At 43.1% G+C, this 16,685-nt stretch overlaps 1 pseudogene across 1 annotated transcript in view; it reads left to right on the forward strand.

The window, feature by feature from the left end:
- Positions 1 to 5,796, forward strand: part of LOC309604858 (cdc42 effector protein 3 pseudogene) — a 53,083-nt pseudogene extending 47,287 nt beyond the window's left edge. The window contains exon 2 of the transcript XR_014249654.1: positions 4,251 to 5,796. The product of XR_014249654.1 is annotated as a cdc42 effector protein 3 pseudogene (transcript). The remainder of the gene's footprint in view (positions 1 to 4,250) is intronic.
- Positions 5,797 to 16,685: the final 10,889 nt, after the last annotated feature.

Raw genomic sequence — 16,685 nt, forward strand, 5'->3', positions numbered from 1 at the left:
GTTCTGGAAAAGAAAGTTTCTGGAAAGATAATCTTGATTTTCATACTAAGGAAGAGCTATTCTATTAAAAGTGGTTTTCTTTTTCAGCTGAAACACAAATGAAATTAAGTAGTAAAATTTTGGAAATGTATAGAGGGAAACAGTGGACCCTTCCGTCCTTTGAAGTTTTCAGATACACCACCCCTCTTGGTATATAACCAAAAGATGCCTGGATTCATTTTTCAAGGAAGGAATTAATTTTTACATTGTTTCTTTTCCCTATCTGCCTGCCTTACCCAAAAGAACAAAGGAGATATCAGAGCTGCCCTGGGTGAAGTGTGGATTTAACTTATTACCCATGAAATCAAATATGTTCAAGTAGTAATTTTCAACCTTGGCTGTGCATTAGAACTGAATGAGGAGTGTCTAGAAATCCCAATGTCCAGACCAAATACATCCAACCAAATTTATCAGAATCTCCATCAGGGAGACCCGGGTACCAGTACTTTTCAGAGCTTCTCAGGTGGTTCCAACGAGTAGCCCAGTATGAGAACACTTGTGCTCAGCCAGAGAGCGCTGGGTAGCGGGTGAAGAGACCCGAGTTGTTCATGACCTTGGATAAGTTTCTCTCTCTCTTCTGTCTGCAGTCCAACTGTGAAATAGGGTTTCCCGTTCATATTTTTTTCTGTCCTGCTGAACTGTTGAGAGAATCAAATGAAGTATCAGAACGAAAAGGCAACTAGAGATCAAGACTCTGAGAATCCTGTTACCCCAGTAGGCTCTAGCTGTTGTTTCTCAGTAATAATGGCTTCGTCGTCCTTTGGAACAATGAGGCTGGGTTGATGAATGCACCTCATATGGTGGAAAGGAAGCCTCTCTCCTCTTTGCCATGCCTTCCTCCTCCCTTTACTCACCATCCTTCCATGGAAAAATCTGCTTGCTGGTTCCCCTTTATCTATCCCCTTTTCCTGTGGCTTAGAGGTGCCACACCGTGTGTCTCACTGCTCTGCTGTCCCCCAAGATGTGATGGATCCTGAGAGACCTGCCTATCCTTGATCCCAGCGGTGCCACTTTGTGGTCTGCGAGAATATCTCAGTGCCTGGAGATGAGGACTTTGCTTTGGAGGATCTCTACCCAGTATCTTGTTGGGGTATTTTGTGCATTTTGCTCTCTTTGGATAGCGAGGAAAAAACAAAACTTTGCTTATTATCTGGTATTATAGGGATAATAATATCTAATGTTTATTAAATATTTTGTGTAAGCCAGGATCTTTTTTGCATTATCTATTTCATATTCACGCCAATCCAGCAAGCATGGCACTATTATTATCCCCATTTGATAGGTGAACAAGCAGAGACGTAGAGAAGCGAGGCAACTTCTCCGGTGTCATTGAACTAATAAGGGAAAGAGCTAGTACTTGAATCCAGAAAACTGTGAAACGGAGCCTTTTTTTAACGGACAACGTGCCAGGCATTGTTTAAAGCAATTTGTCTTTTTTAATTCAGTTAATCTCCATGACAACCATATGAAGCAGATTCTCTTACGTAGATTTTATAGATGAAGAAATGAGGGCACAGTGAGGTTAAATAACTTGCCCATGGTCTCACAGATAAGAGGAAATTGTCTGAATAATAACTTGAAGGAAGACTGACTAAGCTTAGCCCCAAATGGCACAGGAGTCTATTACTTTCCTGGCCCAAGAAGTTAAAGTAAGGAGAGCAGAAGACATGTGGCCATTCTGATGCCAGAGGCATCACAGCAATTCCTGACAAGGGTCTGGTGCTCCCGATTCCAAAGGCTGTGTGTCCCCACTCAGAACTTCATCTTTAAGGTAATCCGGGGGCGCGTGTGGGTCATCAGCCCTGTGCAGAGCTCATGCCCTTAGCCACGAGGCTCTCCTGCCTCTCACGGTGTTTGCTTGTCCCGGAGGCTTCCTCACACAAAGAGGCTCCAGTGACCAATGGACGCGGTGAGTGGTGCCCTGAGGTTTCCACACCCCCCAGAGAGCAAGCAGAAGAACCAAGAACAGGAAGCCGTCAGACTGATGAGCGTGGCTTCTGATGAGAGTGACTTTGAGTGGAAGCCTGGTTGAGTGCTTAATGGGGAGGAGGATGAGTGGATCAAGTAGGGAGCATGTCCAGTGGGGACACGTCACACTGGGGAGAGCCAGCGGAAGGCTTGCGAAGCTGCACCTTCTACAACCACCCCGGTCACTAGTGTCCCAAAGGGGCCATGTTCTCGTATTCCCTTTTTGAAGGAGACATCCACCTTCTGGTTTACTTCTATCCACGTTAGGGGCATCCTAATAATCAGATAGATAATAACAATAGTAATAGTAGTACTAGTAATAATAATAATAATAGGATGATCGTATTGAGTACTTACTGTGTGCCAGATTCTGCACTATGAACTCTAATGAGTTATCTTATTTGATTGTCACAATGACAAGGCAAGAACTATTATCTCTACTTAGTAGATGAGGAAAATGAGATGAGAGAGGTTAGCTGAGTTTTCTGGTGTCCCAGCCAGGAAGTGGCAGTCAGGAGTCAAGGCCAAGTCCCCGCAGCTCTGCAGCCAGAACATCCTTGGCCTTCCTGCCCCCCACCTCCTGCCGCTTAGCGGTCCCACAACCAATCTCGTCATCGCAACACCTGTCACTTTCCAGATTTAGAATTCCAGGACCAAGCCTTCTAGCTCTGTCAGGAAGAAAAGGTGATTTTTCTACTCTCTCATTTTAAACAATCGCCTTATTATGAATTAAAATACAAATGCAGGGGAGGACAGCCAAGCAATAGAACTCCATCACCCACCTCAGTTCTGTCTCCTGATCCAACCATAGACTCTCCCCGCCCTGAAAGTAATCGCCCTGCTGACTCCTGTTGTCATAATTTTCTGGTGTTTCCTTTTAGTTTTATCATTTGACCACAACTCTCTCGACATGCTAGTGTAGTCTTTTCCATTTTAAAAAGTCGACATGTCTTCTGAGTTCCTGTTCCTCTCCAGGTTCACTTTTCATCAGTTTCTTTTCCTTACACTTTATTTTGTGAGGAACTTGGGGCACATGGCCTGTGGAGTTTCTCGCAGTCTGGGTTGTGCTGCCTGCACACTCACAATGCAGTTCAACAGTTATCTGTCCACTTTTTTGCCTGCAAATTTCTTGCTGGACCCAGAAGTTTGACCTGATTAGGTTTGATCTGAGTAGATCTTTTCGGCAAGTTCATGGGTGGGAAGCACATAACATCTGTCTCTCTTTTATTGACCTTAGTGATCATTGATGCTCGTTGTCTAGATTCATCAATTCATCAGATGTTGCAAAATGGTGATGTCCCATCATTTATTTTTTATGTATTTTTGGAATACTTTAAAAAGGAGGTGCTTCCCCTTGGCAACGATTTGATTATCTAGTGTTGTAGTTGATATAGGGGAAAAAAAAACCAATAAATGTTGACTGTTTCATTTATTTGCTAGTTTTCAAGATAATGAATTAATTCCCTGAACTACTGAAGGGACCATTGAAGGTGACCAATTAATTTTTGTTGTTTCAAAAATTGAATCTCTCTAAAAACAAATACTGTATATTAATGCATATATGTGGAATCTAGAAAAATGGTGCAGATGAACCAGTTTGCAGGGCAGAAATAGAGACACAGACGTAGAGAACAAATGTATGGACACCAAGGGGGGGAAAGCAGCGGAGGGGGTGGTGGTGGTGGGATGAATTGGGAGATTGGGATTGACATATATACACTAATATGTATAAAATAGATAACTAATAAGAACCTGCTGTATAAAAAATATATAAAATAAAATTTTAAAAAAATTGAATCTCTCTAAATTAGGAGTTTGGGATTAACATATACACACTATTATATATAAAACAGATAAACAGCAAGGACCTACTGTATAGCACAGGGAACTATACTCAATATCTTGTAACAACCTATAATGGAAAAAAATCTGAAAAAGAATATACGTATAGGAGTCTGGAGACCCCGGCCTTGGGCGCCTTCACGCCGTCTCGGAGCGCATAATGCTGTGAGTAGGCGCCGCGCCGGCTGGCCCGGCTGGATCTGCGCGTGGCGGGCAGGGACTGCGTGTGCCTTCGGGGACTGTCGGTGCCGGGCGCCCGGCCCCGGGGTCAGCGGCTGGGATCCTTGGCGCCGCTGGTTTCTCCATGCTGTGGAAGGGACTGGCCGATGTAACCGGCTCTCCAGAAACCCCTGCTTGGCTGTAAGTCCAGGAAGGCCTCTTAGACCTCCATCTCGTTTCAGAGCCACTTCTGAAGCTACTTGAGAAAAATGATGTGACCGCTCCTATCAAAAAGGATGTTGGGAAACCTATAACATCTGTGAAGAAAGTGGCCCTTTTTCCCTTTTGCAAAATCGACATCCTCAAACTCCAAAATGCCAGCCAAGATCCCAATTTACCTGAAAGCTGCCAATAACAAGAAAGGAAAGAAATTTAAACTGAGGGACATCCTGTCTCCGGATATGATCAGCCCTCCCCTTGGAGACCTCCGCCACACCATTCACGTCGGCAAAGAGGGCCAGCACGACATCTTTGGAGACATTTCCTTTCTTCAAGGAAACGAGCTTCTACCTGGAAACCAGGAGAAAGCACGCACGGGCCAGTTCCCTGGGCATAACGAGTTCTTCCGGGCCAACAGTACCTCCGACCCCACGTTCACAGAAATGCCCTCCCAGGTGCTCAAAAACGCCATCTCCCTCCCAACCATCGGAGGGTCCCAAGCACACATGTTGCCCTTGTTGTCACCGGTGACATTCAGTTGCAAACAGGAGTCCTTAGGGCGGGGAAGGCTGCCCCGGCTTAGCTGTGAGCCGGGCACGGAGGAGAAGGCTCTGGAGGAAAGCGGCCTGTTGGAGAACGGGACGGTCCACCAGGGGGACGTCTCGTGGGGGTCCAGCGGGTCCGCATCCCAGTCCGGCCAGGGCAGGGGCAAGCACTCCTGCAGCCTCTCCGAACAGTACCCGACCGGGCGGCCGAGGACATGTTTGACCATTCCGCCCCGTGTGAGCTCGTCCAGGAAGAGACTAAATCAGAGGAGTCCCTCTCTGATCTCACGGGTTCCCTCCTCTCCCTGCAGCTCGATCTTGGGCCCTCATTTCTGGATGAGGTGCTGAATGTCATGGATAGAAGTAAGTAACAGGACACCGCGGGCTCTTTTCCTTTGGGATAAAAGGTATCAAAAAACAGAACAAAACAAAACTAACCACAGTCAAAGAGAAGAGCTTCGCTGGCTATACTTGCTGTCGTGTGATGGGTTTTCTAAAATGACGTTCCTACAGAATATTTTTTTACCTGGTAGGCCCTGTTTGCAAAAACAGCGAAAGAAACAAAAAAACCTATCCTGGCAAAGAGAGCAAGTGAGTCAGAACCCATTTTCGGCGAGCATTGCAGATGTACAGCTCACATTTTTTGTTTTCAGACACATAAGAAATCTGGCTTGGCCAGGACTGGCGCTACTTATGAAGGGTTGTGCCGGTCACATTAAGGACCTTTACAGTACTCGCATTTTCTGAGCACGAGGAAGTCAAAATTTATTTAACACCCACGCCTTTTTTCTAGACTGTTTTCTATATTATATTGTTTGGGCTCACCATAGCAAATTCTTCAGTGTTAAAACTTTTCTCTGTTTTCACATTTGAACAACTTTATGGGTTTTGGGGATTTGCTTGTAGCTCTTAGATATCCCTATATATTATATCTATATTGCAAAATTTTGACTGTCAGCTACATGTTGGTAAGACACAAGCAAAGTATTACTGTAACTAAGTTATTTTTAAAGTTAAAATATATATATATATATATATATTTTTTTTTTTAATATATTTTCTGCATTTGCTTTATTTATTTTCGTATGTGTTGGGTCTTCGTTGCTTCACGGGCTTTCTCTAGTTGCGGAGAGCGGACTTCTCTTGTTGTGGGATCTAGGCACGCAGGCTTAGTTGCTCTGCGGCATGTGGGATCTTCCCAGACCAGGGATCAAACCCGTGTCCCCTTCATTGGCAGGCGGATTCTTAACCACTGCGCCACCAGGGAAGCCCCTAAAATATATTTTTATGTGCCTTTGGCTTTTGATTGCAGAGTCTACATTTTATAGGTACTACATCAAATATGGTCATTTGAACTTTCCATTGGGGTTCCATTGTAAGCTGTGTATGTGTATGTTTGGAAAAATGTATTCATACTTAGCTTTATTTTTTTTCTTCATCTGTTATCATACTTTTCACAGCAGCCAACAATGGATTGTAAAGTGTAAAGGCACAGGTTACTCAAAATGCTTCTGCAGAGTCTGTGGGCTACACCACATAATGTTATTTGGAAATATGGGTATTTTAGTACAGTGCATACTTGCAGTACATGGTACTTCATACAACACAATACAGAGTAAATGTTAAAATAAAAAAAAAAGAATATACGTATATATATATGTGTGTGTGTGTGTGTGTGTGTATATATATAAATATATATAATTGAATCACTTTTCTGTAACTTGAAACTAAACAACATTGTAAATTAACTAGACTTCAATTTTTTTTTAAATGGTTAAATTTAAAAAATCTCATTATGGGGGAAAATGCCCAATTCCAGAAACAGACTTTTAATTATGTTGTACTTATTTTGGTAAAGATGCATGTCTTCATTGTGAATCTGGGATTTGTATACTATGAGAGTGATGATACAATTTTATTTAAGCATAGCAATATAATAAAGAAATGTTGAGAAGTCGTTTTTTAAAAAACTGAATCTCTCATGTTAAAAATGAGGTAACTGAGAGCCAGAGAGGTTAAGTAACTGACTTAACATCACACAGCACACTGATGGCAGAGCTGGGTAGTGCTCTCCTGCCTCCCAGTTCATTCTAATCTTCCCCTTTCACGAGCAGAACCCCAAGACCTGGAGCCCTAGACTCCAAAGCTGTCTGAGGATATCTGAAAGGGCCAATAAATATTCGAAGCATTGTCCAGCTCCCTTCTGGCTCATTGCCTTCACTACTGGGCCGGCCCCAGCAGCCAGGTTGAGACTCACTGGGAAGGGAGGGGGGTAGCCTACAGCTTGTGCACTGCTTCTGAGAGGGGGTGAGTTGCCAGCCCTGGAAATTCCACCTGTGTCAGGGAGTCATGGGAACGTGCCCAGGTTGCTATGGGGAGGCTTTCCGCCCTGGCTGCCGCAAAGCAGCCCCCTGCCAAATCCCGTCTTGCTGATTCTCAGCGGGAAAGTGGGAAGTCAGAGAAGAAAGTTCCAACCTGTCAGTTAGAAGGGAAATAGCTGAGAAGCCATCTCCCCACCATGTTAACGATCTTAGCATCTTAGTGTGTGTGTGAGAGAGAGAGAGAGGGAGAATATTTGGTAGAGGGCGTCAGGGGAAGAGATGGGGGGAAGTGATCAAATGGGGTTAGGAGAAGGAGGCTCTGTGTAACCCTGTGCGGGGGCGGGGGAGGCTCCCTGGGTCCTGGGGACTGTTCAGCACTCCGTCTGTTCACACCTACTTACGTAGCTGATGACCTCGGACCCACCTACTTGTCCTGCCCTTCCCCCTCCCTGCTCCTCTTTTTCCTGCTCCCCTCTCCGCCCCCTGCCCCCAGGCTCCCAGGCTAGGGGAGGGTGACGGCAGCAGAGATAAGGACATGCTCTTTTATGTAAGGATGCGAATCCCTGCTAACTTGTGGGTTAGAGAGCCAGTCAAGGACAAGGACAAGGCTGCTACCAGTGGCCCTGGTCTGCGTCCTGAAACACAGTAGTGTGGTTACTCACCCTGGCTGGAGAGCAGGGTTGCTTGGACCGCATTCTTGGAAGTGAAATGAAACTTGACGGTGGGAGATACTACTGCCTCTACTGAGTCATAAAACTGGGATCTTTGGGCCAAGGAGTCCCAAGAAGCTGATCACTCTAGTTCTTTTCTCCTTGGAAGAAGATTCTGGAGGACTTCAGCCTGAGAGGTTATAATGTTTTAAAATTTTAAGTTGTGAAATTAATTTAGTGAGTTGTGATCAGAATATTATTTAAAAAATGAAATAGAGTAGACAGTAGACCAGGGTACGTTATTACATGGAGAAGGTGAGTATTGTTTCACGAAACTCTTTTTAGTGTTGTGTGTGTGTAATTGTGTGGGTGTGTACTGGGTCACAATGTATTTCTTACTGTAAGTCACAGCCAAAAACTTTGAACATCATTGCTCTTTTAGAAAGTGTCAGGAATGAAGACTTGGAGTCACTGTAGGGTCTGCCATGAAATTGCTGTGTGACCTATGGTGGGTTGTTTAACCTCTCTGGCCTTCATTTTCCTCATCTGTGAAGTGAATGAATGAAACCAAATGAGGAGATTAAACTGATGATTTCAAAGGCTCCTTCCAGCGTCAGATTCTATAATTTTTAAGGTAAATGAGAATTCAACCTGTTTTTAAAGATTCTCAAGGAAGGAGATGACATCCGCTCCAATAAGCAATAATTTCCCTTAAAAAACAGCTCTTTCTCTTTAGGCTTCATTCATTCATTCATTCATTCACCAAAGATGTATTGATGAGTCAGACACTGCCCTAGGTCCTGGAGAGGCAACGAGTGGGATAAAACACAAAAATCCTTGCACATGTGATGCTGCCTTAGAAACCTCTGTAGCAGTTTATGGTTGTTTTTTTTTTTTTTTTTTCACTTACCATACATTTAAAATAAAACAAAATAAAACTGAAAACCTTCTGTAGACTTGAGAGGATAGTTATCATTTTTCCAAAAATTGGTCTGGACCCTCAGTTTCTCCTTCAATGAAGTGGGATGCAATCATGGAGTGCTAACAATTCAAAGTCTGAAAGGGTGCCGGAATGTCTTTTTTGCTCAGAAGGGTGACCTGATCTGATAATCTTAAATAGATAGACATCTGAATGTTCCAGACAGGAAATTATTATTTTCCTTGAATATTTTCCTTTTTTTCTAGGAGCTCTTGAAACCACAGACCATTCACTGAAAGGCAATTCACTTTTAAATGTTCAATTTCAGCTCCTTGACATATTCATCTTCTCTCAGTATAGAGATGAAAAGCCTCCTTCGAGGACTTTGGGATTGGGGTGGCATCTTTCTGGCCTTTAAGCCGAGAACTCTATTGTTTGGAGAAGGGGTTGGGTAAAGGAAACCTGCAGACTCCTGGCTACCAGGATGCTTAAATTCAGTGTTAGGAGTGCTAGAGGACTTTGGAATCTGAAATCATCCTGACCACCAGGGGGCAGTAAGAACTTGTTTTTCCACACCACCAATGACCGCCTTTCCCGTCTACTTTAGCCTGCAGTTATAGGCTGGTAAAATGACCTTTTCAAAATATGCCCGGCCACCTCAGAGCCCCTGAATGCCAGGGCTATAAGCAGTCAGTTGGCTGATTCTCCTCTCTCTCATCTCCCAAAATTAAACGTTCAGGTCCATTCACTGATTCAAAAGGTATCTATTGAATCCTTTTATGTATCAAGTACTGAGCTAGACTGTGCAAATCCAACCTTCATCAAGGCAAAGCCTCTGCTCTCCAGGACCTCACAGGCTAGGTTTTTCCATAAATGACAGACAAAGGGCTTGTTGCCCCCAAGGTGGTTTCACATGGTCCTGAATCCAAGGTTATAAGGCTGTTTTCTTACAGTGAGGTGAAGTTTCTAGGCGTGCGGATCATAATCTTGATATTTTCAAATGAGAGAATATAGATGTCTGTCAGTGAGATTTAGGAAATGCCTTTGGTATTATAGCTAAATTTTCAAACACCAGTTGGAGCAGACTGTATAGGCTCATCGTGAATCCTAAGTCAGGAATCACTGTTTTGCTGTTGTAAACTTGCAGGACTGATCAATCTTTCTGGACCCAAGTTTTCCCAGCTGCTCTCAGAAAAGGCCAGGACACTAACAGAAAACTAAGTGAGATGGAAGAGAATGATATTGTGGGGCATTACACGGGTCTAGAATCCCCATGGGGATTTTGCTAGCCCCTTTGCTATGTGTTTACAGCTGGTTGTTTGCGTGGTTGGTAGCTTCCCTGCCACCTCTCTTATTTGGTGTAGACACAGGGTCTAGGTTATGTTAAAACTATAGTATTGGAACCCAGAAGTCAATAATTATGCAACCAAGGGATTAGATTTTATTTTTCACAATAACTTGGATGAGTTGAGTGTGTAAATGGATGACATGTTATAGCTCACTACTTTCTTAAAAATAGAATGGAACAAGGGAAGAATTCTGGGACGCACTTCTCCCAGACTTTTTTTTGGGTGGGTATTGCCCATAGGTCACGTTGAAAAAGTTTGGCAGGATTACCAATGCATGAAGGCACTGATGGGTAATGAGCATTTATGATTAAGTGCAATAACTGGGGTGTACAGGGAATCTGCTAGGTTGATGTGGACTGTCTCTAAATGGCTGAGCATGAATTCATGCAGGGATAAGCCTGCCTCCTAATACTAACACTGATCCAGCGGGTCAAGTTTAGATTCTTGGGCTTCTTCTAGGCCAGACCTCTGAAGACTAGAGGTCCTCTTTAGCTGAAAGCCCACTGCAGGCGAAAGTAGAACGCTGCTTCTATAACCTCCAGATAAAGTGCAATAGTTACTGTTTCAGAAGACAGAAGTAATAGCATAAGGATTGAACTGGTCTATAGTCTTTGTCCTCTTTTTAATTTTATCTGTTATTTGCCTGGAGGCAGCACTGATTAGAATAATTTTTACCAAAAGCCAGAGAAAAAGAAATTTGATTACATAATTTGATGACGTAGGCATTTTTAGGTAGTGAAAAGACTTTTGAAGGGGAATTAAGAAGCCCCAACCTGTCATTGTCTTACCACCTAAGTACCAGGTAAGCTCTTTCCATAATTATGGTTATTTGGAAAGGGCGCACCTGGCTGGAAATCCCACCTTTGCCTCTTACTGTGGGACTCATGCAAGTCCTATAATTTCTCTGATCCTGCCCGCTCATCTGTAAAGTAACATTATACCTATTCTACTTCCTTTATTGGGGTGTTGTAAAAATCATATTGCTCATTTGTGTGGAAGTGTTTCAATTACAAAGGGCTATACAGATGTGGGTTTTTATTTTGTTACCTGGCCCTTAGGGTCTCATCTGGTCTTATCTGTTTTGCCTGCTCTTTCTTGCCCTGACACCCAGACCTGAATTTCTGAGAAGGAGACCTGATGGTCAATTGTTTATTTGTCTTTGGTTTTTAGAATATGCCCTTTGTCCAGGCTGTCGGTGCTGAGTTACCATAACACAGCCTAATTACCTGCTGGCTCCAAACTCAAGGACCTTTGCCTGCAGCTAGCATGGCTTCCTGTTAACATCTACTTGTGAGAAATGGGCCTTATTTCCACCTTCAAAGTTGGTGACTTAGGTGCCTGAAAATAGAGTTCACAAGGAACAAATTAACAACAACAACAAAACTCACAACAAACATTTAGAGCATGTACAGTCTTTTTTTCTCCGTAGGTAATTAGCCTTTTTCCCTGTCTTTCGAGGTCAATAACAGGTGTGTGACTTACCCTCACTGAGTTTCGATTAGTTTTGAACTGTGGTGGAGTTAGCATTATTGAGTCTCAAGATGAGATTTTAGAAATGGGTTCTCCATGTCCACCGCCCACGGGACATCTCTGATGCTAATAAGCTCAGGGAGGCCGAGGTGGGAGAGCTGTGATTATGAGGACAGGGACCAGACCCTTCGGAAGCTTCGAGGACAAGGAAAAAAGGAGTTTATAGAAGCAGAAGAAGAAATGGGCAAAAAGAGAGGGGAAGAAATCTTCCTGAGAAAGGGAGAAACGAAAGAAATGCAGGAGGAAAAGGGGAGTGAGGGAATCAGGATGGAGTAAAAGGAGGAAGATGAGGGTCTAGGAGACTTCTTTGCTCCAACCTCCTGCTGAGACAGAGCAGAAACAAATACTTTAGAGCTAAGTCAGCTGTGCCCATATGTCTCTGAAATGCTCCATCTCCGCTTCTAAGACCGTCAGGGATTCAAGCCTCTTGAGTGCCCAGGTCTCCACCGACCCAGGAACAGCCTGCTGCTCGTCCTTGATCTAACAGGCAGTGGCAGCTGCATCCCACATCCCTAGAAGGCAGAATAGCCATCGCCTCTTCTTGAGAGCTGGAACATCAAATGCTTTCTCAGAGTTTAAGGAGGACAAGGAAGACCTGGAGAGAAGATGCTGGCGAAGAGAACTCCCAGATCACTGTCTGTAGGGAGAGGCTGTGAGAAGTGATGAGAGCAGAGAGTGTGTCGTTGGAAGACAAGAGTTCAAGTTCCCCTGCTCTGCCCCTTAGTTGCTAAATGGCTTCCAGGCAAGGTTTAATTTTTTTTTTTTTTTTTTTAACCTGTGAAACACATCTCCACCTTCATGCCTACCTGTGGTTTATTAAGACGATGGATGCTATCCCTAAAGTGCCTTGCCTACCTCTTGGGGCACTTTCCCAGGGCCTTCTGTTTAAATATTTGGATAGTTTACCTTCTTTAGTAGGTTATGTTCTCCTCAAGGGCAGGATACTTACAGATTTATCGCCCAGCATGGTACTTAGAGTATAGCAGGCATAACAAATATCTGCAACAGGCATCTAATAATCAAACAAGGCAGATGATGGTTTCCTTTTAGGAATCCAGCAGGTAGATCTCTAGAAATCATGTCAGCTCTGGAACTGATCTGCTATTATTTAGTCTTGATGTGGCAGGTGTGGGCTTGGTGTTACTGGCTTAAGTTATATTTCGCCAGAGGTTGAGAACTACCTAGGGACCATCTGCACATCCCTAATTTTCTTCTTTTTAGATTAAGGAATGAATTTAATTTTGACATTTTTTAGATTAAAAATATTTTATTACCTTCAAAACAATCAATTATTATGAGCAAGTGAAATCTATAATGACACCACTTAGTACAATATAGAAAATCACACACACAAACACGATGTTGTAATTTTAGTGTATGTGCAATATATTTCCACTTTCAGCAAATATATACAAATCTATACAAATAACCATAAATGATTAAATATATAGTAGATGTATGTTTATATTTTTAAATAGTTGCATTTCTCCTTTGAGTGAAAAAACCATGATTTCCTTAGTCATTCTGTTTTTAATATTTTGGTTGTTGGCAACTTTTCACTGTTAAATAAACATTCTCTCTTACATTACATAAGAAATAATTATTATTACTGTTGAAAAAAGAGAAACAAACCTAAAGCAATTTGTTGAGTGCCTATTATGTGCCAGGCACTTTACTTGTAGTGTATCACTTAATTTCACAACCCAGGAAGTGTGTATTATTTTTCTCCTTTTGCACAGAAAAGAAAGTGAAACCTAGAAAAGTAAGTAGCTTGGCTAAGTCATGTAGTCAGTGAATATAGAGCTAGGATTTATATTCAGGTCTCCCTAACTCCCAAACCCTATTCCTCCAAATAACAAAGCTCGTAAGTGCAAGAATGTAAGGGCAAAGGTGTTAGGCTCTAACTAAAATTTTCCATGTTGCTTTCCAAAAGCTTGGTGCTATTATATAAAGCCCCACTCCCTAAGTATACTATTTTCCCCATAACTTTGTCTGACTTCATTTTTTAAGCCAAGAAACTCAAAGACCTGTATCCATTCTCTTCCTTACCTTATAAGTATTGTTTTTAGACAGAATCCATCTTGAGTTTGAGTATTACCTGCCTGCAAAGGAGCATCAATTATATCACAGTCTGCCCTGAGTTCACCTAAGGGTAAGGACTCTCATCCTTACTGGAAGGTGGGACACACGTGGTTTCCTGCCCTCCAAACCAGCAATGGAGAAAAGTTCCACTTCCTTCTTTATTCGGTATCACCCCTTATACCTTTGAGAAATGCAGCAAAGCACATATACTGTCAAAATAAGAGCTATGGGGCACTCTGCTGTGATCTTTCCTGCCTTTCCCTCATCACATTGGTGGCTGTGCTGGGGGAATGTGTCTGGAATAGAGAACTGATCAACGACCATGAGGAAACATAATTATGGGATTGGGGGGCAAGGCGGCATTGGAAAACATCCACAAGAACTCAGGGACCATTTGCACATCCCGTTTTGTCTGTTGAAATTCAGGAATGAATGGAACGTTCCACGAAGCACATGAGGAGGGATCAGAGGGAAAGCGTGGGGCTCTCCCTCTGCTGGGTCCTCTCTGAGGAGCTTAGAACTTGCACGATGAGCAAGAGTCCTTTTTTGTTAGTCACCATTTAATCGCTAACTTTTGCCATTTTGCTTTGTTGGTAAAACTGGACTTTGAGTTTTGTTTTAAGTGTTTCCTATTAAGAATCCCTGTTAATTGTTGACTCCGTGATGCCCATAAGGGTTCCAGATATCATGCACACATACATGGACTTTGTGCAAAATCCACACAGCTGCCATTGCTGTAGCCCAGCCAAGGGTTAAATTGGTATCTTATTGTTGAGGTTTGTTTGGGGTTTTTTCCTCTGGCATCAGTGTCTTGTAAGTTATAGAAATAAATAAAAATGGTTTCTCTTTGGTTCAAAGAGGATTTTCCCCTGCAGCTGATTTTACTATAATATATAGCTTAATATAAAGCCTCACATTCTGAATACAGTTAGCCTTCAAAGTGGATTAAGATTGTCGTGCTCGGGGCATTTCCAAGGCATTAGTTACAGTACATTGCATTAACTTTACCAGTTGCCTCTCCTGTAATGAAAGGGATAGAAAGATCACCCGCTTGAATAGAAGACCCAAATGCTGTCTTTTAACTTCTGTGGAGTGTGATGGAGCTGATAATTGAATGGGCAAAACCCATTCCATTGTTAGGAAGCAATCAAGCATTCTCTCGCTCCCTTAGAAAAGGCAAGTGCGGAAATCTGAGATGCTGGTCGCTGAAGTTCTATTCATACTAGTGATAATGATCATGGTCATAATCGTTCCAATTGTTACCATTTTCCACCTCCCCCCTTCTCCACAGGCCTTAAAATAAAAAACCTGTATTTTAAGCTATTAAGTTGACCTCCGTCTTTATCCATCTCTTTTTCTGTAAGTGGGGAACTACTGAAATGATAAGTGGATTTCATGCATGCAGCCTGTGTAGCGCTGTGCAAAGTGGATTTTTATAGGGCTCCCTGGTGTATGTATGATGTGTCTGTGCAACCAGACATCCCTTGCTGCTCGATGTCCCTTATTACATTAGCGATGAGTGTGCAATGCTTATACACACGATGGCGGGTGCAAAAGTTATACCTCCATGGGCTTTTCTTAGCATTTACTATGTGCTAGGGATTGTGCCAAAAGCTTTATGTGTATGATCTTGTTGATCTCTTACAACAAGCCCATAACACAGGCACTGTGGTTAACAGTCTGATTTTTCACGTGGGTTAACTGAGGCACTGAGACATTAGTTAATAAATGGTGGATCCCGGCTTTGAACCCAGCCATTCTAATTCAGAACCTTGCACCTAACTGCTAGGTCATACTGTCAACCATACTTGAGGAAATAAAGGAGTATTATAAGCTCAATGTAACTGGAAAGTATGCTGTAAATGTCAAGGATATGCAGATATGTCTGCCAGCTTTGGGAATTCGGATCTGCACATACCAGTACTGACATTTATCTCAAACAGGTCATGTGATGGATATTGAGAATGCATATTTTTACAAGGCATGTGCCATAACTGTGTAGGATAGGTGTATGAACGAGTTATCAAATCAGGTACCAGTTTAGGACCAAGATGCTGACATTGAAGACAGAGATCATTCCACGCCAGAGGAGAGACCAAGCTAACCATGGGAGAGCACAAACTCTGGCATCAGATTGTGATGCTGAAAACTTGGCCTCTGTGCACTGGTGCCGAATTGAATCTCAGAGACAGAGTTTTGGGTGAAGTAGAAAAGAATAGCTTTATTGCTTTGCCAGGCTAAGGCGGACACAGCAGGCTCCTGCCCCTCAAAAACTCTGCATTCCAACCTGGGGGGATTTGGTGAGGAGTTTTATAGCAACGGTTCAAGGACGGAGTTGCTAATAAGAATCAGGGTGTGTGCAGGGCCTGCACTGCTTTAATCTGGCCGCAGGTGGTCTCCTGATGAGCTTCTCTAGTCCCTTTAATCTGGCCTCAGGTAGTCTCCTCCTTTGTCTCTGCATCCCCTCCCTTCCCTGATTAGCAATTGCTCGCATCTGCCCTTTGACACTCAGAGAAGGTCATGGAGGCTGGAGTCTATTCCCTACAAACAAGAAACGGGGGACACAGAAAGCCTTCGTGCCCAGGAGCCCCACAGGGTCCTGCTCCGTTCCAGTTGTGCAGTTTGAACCCCAGCCGAGCTGCTGATTAGCTGTGTGTCTTTACATGACCTTTCCAAGCCTCACTTTTTCTCATTTGAAAGTGGGGATAACAACTACCTCATTGGGGTGATTTGAGGATTCATTGAGATCATGCCTGGTTCACAGTAAGCATGCAGTAAATGTTAGCTAGTCCTACTATGATTGTGTTTGGGTTGGTCTAGTTTAAATAAAATTCCCTTCCCATCTTCAGCATAGAACCTGTGTACGTCAGTAGCTCTTTGTAACATTTCCCTTCAGAAAACAAGCAAATGGTTCCTGGAACCTGGGCCAAACCCTTACCCTTATAAGGCACTTAGTGCCCATAAAATGGAAAACAAATTATTTTGACAGCGTGCTGTAGAGAGCACTGTTAGTAAAACAGTAACAGACAGGATGAAGCAGTTTAACGTGTAGAAGTATGTGG

This window comes from Balaenoptera borealis (genome assembly GCF_965194805.1).
Source record: "Balaenoptera borealis genome assembly, chromosome: 11".
Taxonomy (NCBI): domain Eukaryota; kingdom Metazoa; phylum Chordata; class Mammalia; order Artiodactyla; family Balaenopteridae; genus Balaenoptera; species Balaenoptera borealis.